Genomic DNA, 11,238 nt, shown 5'->3' with positions numbered 1-11,238 from the left:
GATTACTCCAATTTGTCTCTCGACGTGTGCACTTCCGCTATAAACTTTAATTCGTAGGCTAGGTTGTAGGAACCTCATGATGGGTATAGGGGAAATTAGAGTAGTAGCCTAAACCTATGGATGTTACATTGAGCTGATTGAATTGAATATGAATGACTGTCCTCCCTAATCTTAAACAGCACCGACCGCCACTGGTGTAGGTCTATAGTTGCTTTAGAAAGACAATGTCCCATGGCAGCTGCTCGTGTTGATGTTATTTTGATCTTTACCTGAAGACAATTAATAGAAAGGCTTCAGAATGGCCAGTGAAATATGTGAAACAAGTTTAGTGGCCAAAAAGGACTAGCGCCAGGACAGTATTTGCATATTTCCCAGCGATCTTTGCCCAAACATAAAAAATACAATGTAACTGTTCAGTGAGGTTTGTTATGTGAACACTACAAAAATGCTGACACAATGGCAGAGTTGAACTGCCAAGCCTGACTCTTTTCTCTGTAAGTGTGCCTTAAAGGTCCACTGTGTAGTTTTTGTATGACCTCACCCATTTCAGATAGGTCGGGGAAGAAGGCTCTCCTCAACACTCCTATCAATGCCAACTAACAGGCACATGGGGGGGAGGGTTTGGAATTGAGATTGGTTAAGGTTTAGGAGTTGGGTCTTGTAATACTGTGTTCGTAACCAAGTGGGAGGTTGGAATTTACCAGTTAAGAAATCGTAAATACCAGTTGGATTTATTCAAGTGCTTTGAACTCGTTGAAAAATGCTGATTGGCTAAAGCCATAAACTGAAAATACAGCAATCATGCTTGTAAAGAAATGATAGTGTTCAAAAACCATATTAATAGATTGCTTTTTATAAATAATATTTTGTTGTTGCATGTAGCCCTTTACACTCATACCTGTATACGGGTTGAAAATGGCTGATTTGGGCACTGATAAACGCCTAAATTGGAGCATTGTGGCAGTATAGTAACATGCTGTACAGGATGTCAGACCTCAGGCTCTGCGCTTCTACTACAAGTGTGCTTGCTCTAGTTCCTCGACGGCACAGCTAGGAGGTCAAAAAAAGCACCTTCTAGTTTAAGACTCTTTGAGTCATGAAGGCGCTTTGAAATTACTTAGGAAATGTGCACACTGGAGAGGTGTGTCTTCTCTCTCAAACCCTTGTCATGTTTTTGTCTTATGTTGCACCTACACCACATTTTCCAGGAATATTCTTATCATGCCACTGAATGTATACGGAGTATAACATTTCATCATCAAGACATGTGGCGTAAAGTACAGTAAATGTAAAATGCACGTAAAATCAACAGTTTGGAGGACGATAAGTGTTTCCAATTACATCAGTGTGCATTGTGTGATTTTAACCAATTATGAGTAGGCGTTGGTTATCTTCCGCTATCATTTTTACTACAAAACATAGAAACGTGCAATTTCCATGTTGATGTTGGTGTGGTGCTAGAGATAATGCAGTTGAACCTTTTTGAAATGTCTCTTTAAAACGGTGCACAGTAAATATATTTTGCATTTGTACAATTATTTTTGATGTGATATGAAAGTAGAAGGCTTTATAATTTTAGACCCTTATCGCAATTGAGATTGTTGGGGGTGGTGCTGGAGATGACCAGTATTAGACATGGTTATGGCAGACAGGCATTCATTTTGTGGGACATGATGTGGCCTGTCATTACTTCACAAGCCTCACATGAAGCCAATACCAGTAAAGCAAACTGCTGGAATACCTTGAAATTCCTATTTTATTTGATTGTGGTCAGTGCCCAGTGCTACTGGGAAGCCAACTAGATCATTTGGGGTGTGAGGTTGGCATAGCTGTGAAATCTCTTGTCCTAGGCTACTGTAGGGCAAGTCTCTGTCACAGACAGTAGGAGACGCTAAAAGAAAGACATTGAGAAAGACAAGATTTGGAAAGAGATATACAGTTTGGTAAATGTTTGCTAAATATAGCACATACTGGTTTAGTTTGGGCTGTGAATATTTCCCTCATTGGTGTCATTTTACCTTTTGATTAAATGACTAACCATTTACCCTTTCCTCTTGATTCTCTCCACCTCCTCTCCCCCTCCCTCCTCTCATCATCTCTACCCCCACTCTCCCCCTGCCTCCAACACAACTGATTAGCTCAAACACATTAAGAAGGAAAGAAATTCCACAAATTAACTTTTAACAAGGCACACCTGTTAATTGAAATGCATTCCAGGTGACTACCTCATGAAACTGGTTGAGAGAATGCCAAGAGTGTGCAAAGCTGTCATCAAGGAAAAGGGTGGCTACTTTGAAGAATCTAAAATCTAAAATATATTTGTATTTGTTTAACACTTTTTTGGTTACTACATGATTCCATATGTCTTATTTCATAGTTATGATGTCTTCACTATTATTCTACAATGTAGAAAATAGTAAAAATAAAGAAAAACCCTTGAATGAGTAGGTATGTCCAATCTTTTGACTGGTACTGTATATATATATATATATATATATATGTATACTTGTTTTTGCTTGTTTTGCATGTTATTTTGGCATTAGTACTTATCACATATCCGCTTTCAAACAGTGTAAAAAGAAAATCATTACAGAAATAAACAAGCAACAACAGAAAAATCAACAACAGAGATACAGACATCACAGCATACAGACAGTACACACAAAAACAAAACCAACATGAAGCGGACATGAGAGCTGGAGGGTGGTGGGGGAGGCAAGAGATAGTAAAGGGTCAATACATGGGGTTAAGACATATGGGACAGTAATATAGTCCAGTAGGGCAGGAGTGGTAGTTAGTCAATTTATAGCCAGGAGGAAGGTGGAATGCAGTGTTTGGTTTTCGCCAGGCATAATGGGACACATGTCATCCAAAATGTTGACTCAAGTTTGCTAAAAAGCACCTGGAAGCACCTGGATGATCATCAAGACTTGGAAGAATGTTCTATGGACAGATGATTCAAAAGTATAACTTTTTGGACGACATGGGTCCCATTTTACCTGGCAAAAACCAAACACTGCATTCCACAGTAAGAACCTTATACCAACGGTCAAGCATGGTGGTGGTAGTGTGATGGTTTGTGGATGCTTTGCTGCCTCAGGACCCATGAATTATGCACTGTATCAGATAATTCTACAGGAGAATGTCAGGCCGTCTGTGAGCTGAAACTGAAGCGCAGCTGGGTCATGCAGCAAGACAATGATCCAAAACACACAATCAAGTCTATTTGAAAATGACTAAACAACAATACACAGCAAGAAGAGTGGGCCAAACTTCCTCCATAGTGACGTGAGAAACTGATCAACAACTACAGGAAGTCATTGCAGCTAAAGGTGGCACAACCAGTTATTGAGTGTAAGGGGTAATTACTTTTTCACACAGGGGCATTGGGTGTTGCATAACTTTGTTTATTAAATAAATTAAGTGAGCATGTCATCGTCTTACTGTGGCTCAGTTGGTAGAGCATGGTGTTTGCAATGCCAGGGTTGTGGGTTTGATTCCCACGGGGGACCAGTATGAAAAAAGAAAAAAAATGTATGAAATGTATGCGTTCACTACTGTAAGGCGCTCTGGATAAGAGTGTCTGCTAAAATGTAATTAAAAAAAAAAAAAAATATGTAAATGTAGGTTACCATTGTCTAATATTAGGTTTTGGTTGAAGATCTGATAACATTCAGTATAAAAAAAATATGCTAAAGTAGAGAATTAAATTATATATACACTGCATGGCCAAAAGTAGGTGGACACCCCTTCAAATGAGTGGGTTCATCAATTTCAGCCACACCCGAATTGTTATTTTTTGCCCGCACCACGGACTCCGCTAATACAGAACTAGTAAAGGCCCAGTGCACTATATATTTTTATGTATTACATTTATTTATTATTATACTATTTTTTTTCTTCCCGCACCTTTGCCCATGGCTATGCCCATAAGCACTCCGTTTAGTTGTGCTGGATGTCATGCACGGATGCTGCATTGGCTGCTTTATAATGTTTATACATTTGAGAGGTCTTCAGTCGAGACAGAGTCCGTCAAAGAACAGGAAGTTACCAAACCACAAGAAGATTGAAATATGTGTTTTTTGGTGATGGCTTTATGGGATAGCTAGCAACTTGTAAACAACTACCCATTCCTATAAGTGAGTGCTATTTTAATAGTAATGTTAAATAATACACATTGGCTGTTAAGAAAATTATATTATGTGACTATTGCCTCCCGTTTATTGGCATGGTAATGACATTTGATTTCGGATTATAATTACTAGGTGGAGGTCACAAGCTACATCATTGTTATCTTCAGCCTAGCCTAGCTTTTAGCTAGCTAGCAAGCTACTCTGCAGTGCAAGCTAGTTTGACTTGCTGTAAAGTTACAGAAACAAGTTGAGGATAAAGTAACAAACATGTTTTATTATCACCTGAAACAATATATTTATCCTGTCTTACATTTACATTTACATTTTAGTCATTTAGCAGACGCTCTTATCCAGAGCGACTTACAGTAGTGAATGCATACATTTCATACATTTTTTCTCCATGAATGAAAAGGTAATATTTTGCAATCTTCCAAAATAAATGTGATCTCTGATGAAAGACCGGCTCTCCTCCATCTAGCGTAACAAACACTACACTTGTCCGTGTACTGAAAAACGTCACGATGTAAACGAGGCATAACATAAACCATGTAGCCTATAGACACCTTTCTGTGTTTGCACATTGCCGTAAAAAAAAGCCTCTATTTGCATGTTGCTTATGAGTGCATTTCACACTAGTTTTGGATTAGAATTTGACTGAGGCTCTTATGAATGTCCTGCTTAATATAATGTTTGCATCATCATCGCAAATCAACTGCATTATTCTTAAAAAACACTTCAACTTCAACCATTAAAATGGCTCTTTGGCTAGCTTTTGCTACAGCCTATATCAATGAGCATTAGCATTCTAGCTAACGACTGCTGCATCCAAAATAGTTATTTTGCAAAGATCACAACCAAAAATATAATCTTAGTGACTGTTCAAGCAAGAATCAAAACATCATTGTAAGAGACCGCAAAAAAAAGTTATTTTGTTTAGAAGTAATAAAAACGTTAATCTAGGCTTTGTTGAATGGTCGCAGATGGCATGGCTTTCTTACTGCTGCCAAGAGTTGCACGCATCTTTGCGTGACGTCAGTGTGTTGTGTACTGGAAGAGGGTCTATAGTCTATGGTGGAAAGTGTATATGGCCTTTTCTGTAGCCTACAGGCTGGAGATGAGATGTATGACAATGTCATGAGGCAGACACTTCACATCATGCACGTTTCTCCGATCAAATAGTTTAACCTAAATGGGGCCCAATCAAATAAAAATGCACTTTGATGTAAATATGGCATGTTAATTAACAAACATAATATCCTAAATACAGGACAGATCAAAGTAAAATGGACAATATGGAATGGAAAATTAGGATACTGTCCAGGAGTTTTACCCCTTGGGCTAAATTGTCATGACAATCAGTCGTTTCAAGTTTGTATCCGTACATTTTTTGACGATAATCATAGGGAAAAATTAAATACTTCTCCATTTCCAGCTGTGCAAACGCATTGATTCTCATTGCAAATAGGCTCAAGATAGATTATGTTCAGAGCTTAAATGGCCAAAATGATTAGTTACAGGAATCAGGACTAATAAAGTCAATGCAACTGCCTCGAGTACAAACGGTGGGCCTACCACATGGATGGGCATTCATAAAATTCCATTGCAGGCCCACACTGTAGGCTACACCCCAGTAAGCACGGACCGACGCAGATGTCTTGTTTTGGTCCTGTCCAGACTGTCCGTCTTTTTTTTGTGCAGTCCGGACCGGCCTTGATTTCAACATCTACAGACCAGACCAAATCTGAACCAATCATAGACATCTATGTTTCACAAGTTTGAACAGCACAGCAGTGTACAATACATTAGAGTACAGTAAATGGTAGTTCAGTACAGTAGAGTACAACAGTGCAAGTATAATGTACTGTATTGTACCCTACTTTACTCTAATGTACTCGACTTAAGACATCTTTTCAACTTTAATTCAGAACTGAAAATGAACATAACTTCAACATCTGGGAAAATACATCTTTTAGACGTTTTGCTTACTGGGACTATTCTAGTTTCGATGGGGGTATAGCAGAATATATCTTGCCTAAGGCGGCAGAATGACAGGGCCTGCGCACAGCAATACTATGCACATAGTGTACAAAACAGGAACACCTTCCTAATATTGAGTTGCACTGCCTTTTGCCCTCAGAACATCTTCAATTTGTCGGGCATGGACTCTACAAGGAGTCGAAAGCGTTCCACAGGAATGCTGGCACATGCTGATTCCAATGCTTCCCACAGTTGTGTCAATTTGTCTCAATGTCCTCTGGGTGGTGTACAATTCTTGATACACACGGGAAACTGGATTTAACAAGTGACATCAATAAGGGATCATAGCTTTCACCTGGATTCACCTGGTCAGTCTGTCATAGAAAGGGTATGTTTTGTGCACTCAGTGTATGTACCTATAGGCCTTCTTTCAAATATTTTAAATACAGTACTTTGGCAACATTGAAAACACTTAGGGGAGAATGGGGTAAGTTGAGCCATTTTTTACATTCAGCATCACTGTATTTTTTCTAACAAAGATATCTACATATATTTCAGGATGCTTTGTATCCGTCGAAATAATCAAAATTCATGTAAACATTAAAGTTTTTAAAATATAGCTTGTCTAAAAAAGTGGTCTCTTTGCACAACTTACCCTGTGTATGGGGTAAGTTAATCGCTGGATTCGGTTGCACATCAAAATACTGTATCTGGAATCATGCAGTCCTGCTTCGACATGTTGGATTTATTTCCTGAATAGCCTACCATCTCAGTAGTTATGGTCCATCTTGGGTTAGTTCTAAAAATCTTTGATATGACTTTACTCCCATAAAAACTCTGGATGGAACCGTGGTTTGTGGCTAATGAGGCAATACAAATGTGATGTGGACTAAAATATAACTAAAATGAAAGGGCATTTAGTTGACTAAAACGGCTCTCTTTTCGCCATTTTAACAATGACTAAATCTTTATTCAAATCACAAAAATGTGACTAAGACTTAATGATATTTTTGTCAAAATGCCAGACTAGAATGAATCTAAAAAAGAGTGCCAAAATGAACACTGAAGCAGATCTGTCGTGGGGAGGGGCTGGGCGTGAGGGGGCTGGTGGGGCAGTGGGAAGAGGGGGCGGTGGGGATGTTCCAGTAGTGGCTTTGGAAGTTGAGAGCAGAGCGAGCAAACCTGGCGAGGTGACAGTCTCTCTCCCTGTGTCCGTTACTTTCCAGGGGTGGGGGCAGGCTCATGCAATTCCTCAGGGAACCATCACTGCAAAAATAAAAACACACAAGGCCATTAGACTTTATTCATACTGTATGACAGACATCCAAATCTACAAGTAGACTCCATCCACCCATAATATAACCCAGTGGTAGTAACTCCATGTCTCTCACCTGGTTATGTCTGCTGGCGCTCCTCTCAATTTTTAGGGCCTTCCTCTGACTGCCTGGTATAGAGGTCTTGGATGGCAGGAAGATTGGCCCCAGTGGTGTACTGGGACGTACGCACTACCCTCTGTAACACCTTGCGGTCGGATGCCAAGCAGTTGCCATACCAAGCAGTGATGCAACCAGTCAAGATGCTCTCAAAGGTACAGCTGTATAACTTTTTGAGGATTTGAGTGCCCATGACAAATCTTTTCAGCCTCCTGAGGGGGAAGAGGCATTGTCGTGTCCTCTTCACAACTCTGTTGGTGATGTAGACCATGATAATTCCTTAATGATGTGGACACCGAAGTACTTGAAGCTCTTGACCTGCTCCACTACAGCCCCATTGATGTTGATGGGGCGTGCTCAGCCCTCCCCTTCCTGTAGTCCACAATCAGCTGTTTTGTCTTGCTGACGTTGAGGGAGAGGCTGTTGTCCTGGCACCACACTGTCAGGTCTCTGACCTCCTCCCTATAGGTTGTCACATCATTATCGGTGATCAGGTCTACTACCACCATTGTATCGTCGGCAAACTTAATGATGGTGTTGGAGTCGTGCGCTGCCAGTCGTAGGTGAACAGGCAGTACCGTTAGGGACTAAGCACGCACCCCTCAGGGGCCCCCGTGTTGAGGTCCAGCGTGGCGGATGTGTTGTTGCCTAACCTCACCACCTGGGTGAGAACAGAGGGTAGTTATTTGGTTGTTGTGATGGGCTAATGAGGCTGCTGTATGCTAAAGGATAGTTATGCTAAAGGCTAGTTATGCTAAAGGCTATTTCTGGGCTTTTTAGAAGATGATTTGTTTGCATTAGTGTTGTCATTGGTTGCTGTTTGAGCTACTGTGACCGCATTGAGGGCTTGTTAGTTTGTGGTAGGTAGCACTAGTAGTGGTATACGATGTAGTCTTACCTCTTGCCCACTGAGTAGGCTGATACCACAGGTAGTGTGCAGGGCAGGAGCATGTAGGAGGCCACTCTGACCGGTAGCATATCGGACACCTTAGCATACAGACCGGGCTTCTGCTGGCACGCCTCACAGAACACTACAGTCATAGAGACACAATATGTCACACTTCGCTGATACGGGCACAGCCTCAGATGACTTTCAGTGACACATAATCAATCACACGTCACTGACAATAGCATAGTGACAACACAATGTTATAACTAGATAACAACAGCTTTTAACAGCTTTGAGCAGAAAAGATTGGAAAGTCTAGGTCAGGGATGGGCAACTTTGATGGGGGTGGGGCAGTGGTGGCCACAAAAAAATCTGAACTCGCAGGTCTGCATACATACATCCATGCCCACACATGCAGTCAGAGCCAGCCCTAGCCTTTAGGTGGCCGTAAGCAAAAAAAAAGATGTTGACAGCGGAGGGAAAAAATTGCATTTTAAGAGCCAAGTTCCTGCAATTCTACACATTTTGCCATGGGGCGTAGAGAAAATGTTGCAGTTTTAAACCACGTTTGCTACAATTCTACACATTTTGCCATGGGGCGGAGAGAAGATTTTGCAGTTTTTTAAGTTTTTATATCTGAGTGACTAACAAAATCACTGGGGGCTCCCTGATCGGTAATTCGACGATGATCATGATTACTGCAAGTTTAGATAGCTGGCTAAACTAGAATTTATCAATCCCCCCAAGAATTGCTGAGATGGGCTAATTGAGTGACTGTCAGTAGCTACGTTTCCATCCAATTTGCGACAGATTTTCATGTGAATATTCTAAAATCTGCATAAAACAATATGCGCATTTTCCCACCAGATATGTGTTTCCATCAAACTGGCCTTTTGCGGCTAAAAGACTGGTCATGATGACGTAGCACACACCATGTCTGCATTTATAAAATTGTACCGCCATTTCATGTTTCCATCAGCCTGGTGGTGACTTTTTTTCATGTGTCAGGTAATTCTGTAACTGACAATTAATCTGTAAATCTATGTCGTTGTTTTTTTGTTTGAATTGTTTACGTGTTCGCTATGCGGGGGAAATGATAAGACAGGTGGAACTACGTGGCTAATAACTGTTGTAACGGGGATCATTATCGAAGCAACACATCTTTGGTGGTGAAGGCTTTCCCGCGCGATGTTAGCTAAGTTTTCATGTTACCGGGTGTAGTTCGTAAAGGTTGATATGTGTATGTTAGGATGAAGCGTGAATTCATGCCAGGAATAATAAGTGTGAAGTTTGATTTCCTCCCTTCTGTAATAAGCAGCCAATTAGGTATTTTTTCCTTTATTCGTGTGTTTAATCTGATACTGTTATAGCTCCGGCTAAACTGTTTATGTATGTAAGCACTTCAGAGTTATACCAAGCTAGTAAGTCACTCATAAGACAAGAAGGTGTAAGAGTGTGCTTAAACTGTATTTTCATTTACTTTATAGTTCTCACGGAAGGTGATAATTCTGACTAAACTACAGAATAAAGCCGCCAGTTAAAATCAAGGAACCGTTGTGCTCGTGGTTACTGGAGGGAGTTACAAATTCATCTGCCTGAATTAAATACTACCTGCAAAACACCAGTCTCAACGTCAACAGTGAAGAGGCGACTCTGAGATGCTGGCCTTCTAGGCAGAGTTGCAAAGAAAAAGCCATATCTCAGACTGACCAATAAAAATAAAATATTAAGATGGGCAAAAGAACACAGACACTGGACAGAGGAACTCTGCCTAGAAGTCCAGCATCCCGGAGTCGTCCCTTCACTGTTGACGTTGAGACTGGTGTTTTGCGGGTACTATTTAATGAAGCTGCCAGATGTGGACTTGTGAGGCGTCTGTTTATCAAACTAGACACTAATGCACTTGTCCTCATGCCCAGTTGTGCACCGGGGCCTCCCACTCCTCTTTCTATTCTGGTTAGAGCCAGTTTGCGCTGTTCTGTGAAGGGAGTAGTACACAGCGTTGTACAAGATCTTCAGTTTCTTGGCAATTTCTCGCATGGAATAGCCTTCATTTCTCAGAACAAGAATAGACTACAGCGTTTCAGAAGAAAGTTCTTTGTTTCTGGCCATTTTAAGCCTGTAATTGAACCCACAAATGCTGATGCTCCAGATACAGAACTAGTCTAAAGAAGGCCAGTTTTATTGCTTCTTTAATCAAGACAACTGTTTTCAGCTGTGCTAACATAATTGCAAAAGGGTTTTCTAATGATCAATTAGCCTTTCAAAATGATAAACTTGGATTAGCTAACACAACGTGCCATTGGAACACACGAGTGATGGTTGCTGATAATGGGCTTCTGTACGCCTATGTAGATATTCCATTAAAAAAATCAGCCGTTTCTTTTCTTTCAAAAACAAGGACATTTCTAAGTGACCCCAAACTTTTGAACGGTAGTGTATATATACAAAAAAAGTGGAAATTGATACGTAGGCCTACAAAATGGCGCAGGACGCCAGTTGCCCATCCCTGGTCTAGGATGACTTCCTATCTACCTTTCTTGATTTGGGTTGGCAGGTTGTCAACAATCTGCTCATCCAACCACCAGTGTTGCTTCCTCAGGCGGCAGAGATTCATCCAGTTCTTAGTGGTTTCCATGGCGATGGGCTTGCAGCAGCAGGTGGCTTCTGATAGGTTGGGGCCGGCAGTCGGACACTCCAGCTTTAGCAGATCTGACATCATAAATGATGCATTAATAATCTTTGTAATACAGCATAGACTAGTTGTTTGTTTGGCACAAAAAAACGGTGCGTGGCAACTATGGGG

General features: G+C 40.8%; 1 pseudogene; it reads right to left on the bottom strand.

The window, feature by feature from the left end:
• Nucleotides 1–8,437: 8,437 nt before the first annotated feature.
• The window catches only part of LOC115198795 (patatin-like phospholipase domain-containing protein 2), a 28,109-nt pseudogene continuing 25,308 nt past the window's right edge, over nt 8,438–11,238 (bottom strand).

Source organism: Salmo trutta, chromosome 8 (assembly GCF_901001165.1).
Source record: "Salmo trutta chromosome 8, fSalTru1.1, whole genome shotgun sequence".
Taxonomy (NCBI): domain Eukaryota; kingdom Metazoa; phylum Chordata; class Actinopteri; order Salmoniformes; family Salmonidae; genus Salmo; species Salmo trutta.
This window is presented reverse-complemented; position numbering and strand designations above follow the sequence as displayed.